The sequence below is a fragment of the Brachyhypopomus gauderio genome, unplaced genomic scaffold (assembly GCF_052324685.1).
Source record: "Brachyhypopomus gauderio isolate BG-103 unplaced genomic scaffold, BGAUD_0.2 sc754, whole genome shotgun sequence".
Lineage (NCBI taxonomy): Eukaryota > Metazoa > Chordata > Actinopteri > Gymnotiformes > Hypopomidae > Brachyhypopomus > Brachyhypopomus gauderio.
The window spans coordinates 20,001-25,343 of record NW_027507574.1 but is presented as its reverse complement, the minus strand read 5'-3'; the positions used below and the strand labels follow the sequence as shown (position 1 = coordinate 25,343).

Here is a 5,343-nt window from a genome sequence, read left to right as displayed (position 1 = left end):
ATGAGGGCCCTATGTATGGATGTCGGAAAGGTTCCAGGCTTAAAGGCATGTAATGCCACACACTTTATCCGTTTAAAGTGCACATTTGGGCTTATGAATAATGATGAGGGCCCTATGTGTGGATGTCGGAAAGGTTCCAGGCTTAAAGGCATGTAATGTCACACACTTTATCCGATTAAAGTGCACATTTGGGCTTATGATAAAAGCATGAGGGCCCTATGTGTGGATGTCGGAAAGGTTCCAGGCTTAAAGGCATGTAATGCCACACACTTTATCCGTTTAAAGTGCACATTTGGGCTTATGAATAATGATGAGGGCCCTATGTGTGGATGTCGGAAAGGTTCCAGGCTTAAAGGCATGTAATGTCACACACTTTATCCGATTAAAGTGCACATTTGGGCTTATGATAAAGCATGAGGGCCCTATGTATGGATGTCGGAAAGGTTCCAGGCTTAAAGGCATGTAATGCCACACACTTTATCCGTTTAAAGTGCACATTTGGGCTTATGAATAATGATGAGGGCCCTATGTGTGGATGTCGGAAAGGTTCCAGGCTTAAAGGCATGTAATGCCACACACTTTATCCATTTAAAGTGCACATTTGGGCTTATGATAAAGCATGAGGGCCCTATGTGTGGATGTCGGAAAGGTTCCAGGCTTAAAGGCATGTAATGCCACACACTTTATCCGTTTAAAGTGCACATTTGGGCTTATGATTAAGCATGAGGGCCCTATGTATGGATGTCGGAAAGGTTCCAGGCTTAAAGGCATGTAATGTCACACACTTTATCCGAGTAAGAGGCTCCCTCTGAGCAAAGTAGGGGGGGAGTGAGGCCCCCCCCGGAGGTCTGAAAAGATCCAGGCCTTTAAATGACACGGGCTGTGCCCGAGCAAAGTGCCCACGCTGGGCAAGGGTGGAGGCGTGATGCTCCCCCTTATGGAGGTCGTCCTACCTCCATCCTCACGTAATGTATTTCGACCTGTGCGTATCCGGAGGGTGCTATGCGCAAGCCCGGAAGATGCTGGTTTCGGCTGGCCTTACCGGATCCAATGGTATAGCACCTAGGTGCGCTCTAAGGCCGTAAACCCCCCCCATGTGTTTGAGAATGGTAGGTGTTATACCATTGCCACGAACCACTTATTGAATCAGCCATGCCCTTTCGGCAATCGAGTCTCAGAGGTGTGTCCGAGGGAAGATTTGCCTTGGCGGGCATGGCTGTCTGGCATCTCCCCGACCCTGGAGGAATGCGCTAACGGTGTAATGCAAACACCTACCAGCAGGTATATAGGGGAGCATGCTTTCTGAGCCTTATATGATTGTACCATAATAAGGATCAGAAGAAAGGCAGTGCGTTAAGGTGAACTAGCCCGACTCTAATGCACCTTGACGGCTTAAGGGGAGGGATAAGTGACCCCTGCTGATGGAGGTCAAAGACATCCGTGTCTCTCAGGCCTTCGAACCACTGCTTGCGCCCGACCGAAATGCCACTGCTGGGCATGGGTGTAAGAGTGGTGACCCCCCTTATGGAGGTCTGTCCAACCTCCAGCCTGCATGCTCCACCTCGGCCTGTGCGTATCCGGAGGGTGCTGTGCGCAAGCCCGGAAGATGCTGGTTTCGGCTGGCCTTACCGGATCCAATGGCACAGTACCTAGGTGCGCTCTAAGACCGTTATCCGAACCCAAGTGCGCCAGGGGTTTTTTCTGTTATACCAGTAGCATCGACCATCACTTTGATCAGCCAGGCCTTTTCGGGGGTCGAGCGTCCGAGGTGTGTCCGAGGGAAGATTTGCCTTGGCGGGCATGGCTGGCGAGTACCTCCCCGGCCGTGGAGGAAAACGCATACGGTGCATTGCAAACACCTACCAGCAGGTATATAGGAGAGCATGTCTCTTGAGTTCATCCTAACCTTATAATGGTTATCCCATTCATAAGGCCTGGATGCAAGGCGGTGCGTGAAGGTAACATTAGCCTGACTCTAACACTTTCACCGGTTAGGGGTGGAGTGGTGACCCCCCTAACACTGGAGGTCTCGCCGACCTCCAGGCACCAGCCTCACATGCTCTACCTCGGCCTGTGCGTATCCGGAGGGTGCTGTGCGCAAGCCCGGAAGATGCTGGTTTCGGCTGGCCTTACCGGATCCAATGGCACAGTACCTAGGTGCGCTCTAAGACCGTTATCCGAACCCAAGTCCGCCAGGGGTTTTTCAGTTATACCAGTAGCATCGACCATCACTTGGTTCAGCCAGGCCTTTTCAGGGGTCGAGCGTCCGAGGTGTGTCCGAGGGAAGATTTGCCTTGGCGGGCATGGCTGGCGAGAACCTCCCCGGCCGTGGAGGAAAACGCGTACGGTGGATTGCAAAAACCTACCAGCAGGTTTTTAGGGAGAGCGTCAATCTCGAGGGCGTTCGGAGCTCTCCCGATCTATTGGCATACGATGCCCGCCAGGGGTTAGGCTCTCGGGTTACCACTTAAGGTTTCTCCCTGTCATAAGAAAGACAACCGGTCAAACCAATGCGCAATGTACAATGAGGTGCGAGCTCATATCCTATATATTGCTCAGAGCCGCAACCTCGGTGCGACATACCTAGGTACAGGAATAGGGCGAGAGGTGGATGCGCTCCTTCAGGACGGGTAGGTCGGCAGCCTCTCGGGTATGATCGTTCACCAACGAAAGCTGTACAAAAGGGGTGACTGCGCTCATTGAGGACGGCAGCCTCAACATGACATACCTATCAAAAACTCTCCCATGAGGTGTGTGCGCTCCTTCAGGATGGGAGGTCGGCAGCCTCGGTATGATCATGATGACCGAGACACAGGCCTTGGGTTGGGCCTAGGGTTGAAGCCTTCTGTGCCGCCCGGGTAGTTCCTCCCCAAACCAGCGGGCATGCCTCTATGGGGGGGCCTCGGTCTGAAAAGACACGATCCTCACCCGGAACCGTCTGAGGGAAGCGTTGAAGGCCGGTCTGTCTACACAGGTGTCCGCTATCGGCGTCCATGGTGTACGGGTGAGAGCCAGCAGTGGATCGGGTTAGTTCAACACATGCTTGGCCTCACCCCGCCTGGTCACGGAATCACTCATTTCTCGGTTACGTCCCACAGTAGCGCGCGCGCGTGCTGGGAGCTGACGAGGGCTCTCTCCCCCACGCTGACGGCGCACCCCTGCTGCACCGATGGTGGGCGTCCGGTACCGAGGTGGGCCCCTGACCCTGCCCGGGGGATGGAGCACGCCGAGGTGGCCGCGACGTTAGCTGGTGTCCCTTTCACCACCGCGGTGCAGCTACCTGGTTGATCCTGCCAGTAACATATGCTTGTCTCAAAGATTAAGCCATGCAGGTCTAAGTACACACGGCCGGTACAGTGAAACTGCGAATGGCTCATTAAATCAGTCATGGTTCCTTTGATCGCTCCACACGTTACTCGGATAACTGTGGTAATTCTAGAGCTAATACATGCAAACGAGCGCTGACCCCTCTGGGGGATGCGTGCATTTATCAGATCCAAAACCCATCCGGCGGGGCGCGGGCCCCCCGGGCCGCTTTGGTGACTCTAGATAACCTCGGGCCGATCGCGCGCCCTCCGCGGCGGCGACGTCTCATTCGAATGTCTGCCCTATCAACTTTCGATGGTACTATAGTCGCCTACCATGGTGACCACGGGTAACGGGGAATCAGGGTTCGATTCCGGAGAGGGAGCCTGAGAAACGGCTACCACATCCAAGGAAGGCAGCAGGCGCGCAAATTACCCATTCCCGACACGGGGAGTGTAGTGACGAAAAATAACGATACAGGTCTCTTTCGAGGCCCTGTAATCGGAATGAGCGTATCCTAAACCCATGGGTGAGGACCCATTGGAGGGCAAGTCTGGTGCCAGCAGCCGCGGTAATTCCAGCTCCAATAGCGTATATTAAAGTTGCTGCAGTTAAAAAGCTCGTAGTTGGATTTCGGGAGTGGGCTGACGGTCCGCCGCGAGGCGAGCCACCGCCTGTCCCAGACCCTGCCTCCCGGTGCCCCTCGGATGCCCTTGGCTGGGTGTCCGGTCGGGGTCCGGAGCGTTTACTTTGAAAAAATTAGAGTGTTCAAAGCGGGCCGCTACTCGCCCGAATACCTGAGCTAGGAATAATGGAATAGGACTCCGGTTCTATTTTGTGGGTTTCCGGAACCAGGGCCATGATTAAGAGGGACGGCCGGGGGCATTCGTATTGCGCCGCTAGAGGTGAAATTCTTGGACCGGCGCAAGACGGACGAAAGCGAAAGCATTTGCCAAGAATGTTTTCATTAATCAAGAACGAAAGTCGGAGGTTCGAAGACGATCAGATACCGTCGTAGTTCCGACCGTAAACTATGCCAACCCGCGATCCGGCGGCGTTATTCCCATGACCCGCCGGGCAGCGTGCGGGAAACCACGAGTCTTTGGGTTCCGGGGGGAGTATGGTTGCAAAGCTGAAACTTAAAGGAATTGACGGAAGGGCACCACCAGGAGTGGAGCCTGCGGCTTAATTTGACTCAACACGGGAAACCTCACCCGGCCCGGACACGGAAAGGATTGACAGATTGATGGCTCTTTCTCGATTCTGTGGGTGGTGGTGCATGGCCGTTCTTAGTTGGTGGAGCGATTTGTCTGGTTAATTCCGATAACGAACGAGACTCCGGCATGCTAACTAGTTATGCGGCCCTCCGTGGTCTGCATCAACTTCTTAGAGGGACAAGTGGCGTTCAGCCACACGAGATGGAGCAATAACAGGTCTGTGATGCCCTTAGATGTCCGGGGCTGCACGCGCGCCACAATGGTTGGCTCAGCATGTGCCTACCCTTCGCCGAGAGGCGCGGGTAATCCGCTGAAACCCAATCGTGATTGGGACTGGGGATTGCAATTATTCCCCATGAACGAGGAATTCCCAGTAAGCGTGAGTCACAAGCTCGCGTTGATTAAGTCCCTGCCCTTTGTACACACCGCCCGTCGCTACTACCGATCGGATGGTTTAGTGAGGTCCTCGGATCGGCCGCACCGGGACCCCTCGTGGGCCTTGGTGTAGTGCTGAGAAGTCGATCAAACTTGATCATCTAGAGGAAGTAAAAGTCGTAACAAGGTTTCCGTAGGTGAACCTGCGGAAGGATCATTAACGGGTAGCGCCGCCCGGCGCGCCTCCTCCCAGCCTCTGTGCGTCTCCTCGGGCCTCTGGGGAAAGGGTTGTGCGCTTCGGTACCGGACTGGAGATCATCATATGTTTAACGCCTGAACAGCGATGGCGCAAGCTGGTCTGTTCTCTCCAAACAGCCCCCCATCTCGAGCGCACCTCCTCGGTACTCTCTGGCTCGTGCGAAGCGCTAAAAAACACGGTTACGGC

At 54.6% G+C, this 5,343-nt stretch overlaps 1 non-coding gene across 1 annotated transcript; it reads left to right on the top strand.

Annotated features, from left to right (window-relative positions):
- Nucleotides 1-3,277: 3,277 nt before the first annotated feature.
- Nucleotides 3,278-5,118, top strand: LOC143507924 (18S ribosomal RNA). Its single transcript, XR_013129022.1, has one exon. It is a non-coding gene; the product is annotated as an 18S ribosomal RNA (ribosomal RNA).
- The last annotated feature ends 225 nt before the right edge of the window (nucleotides 5,119-5,343 follow it).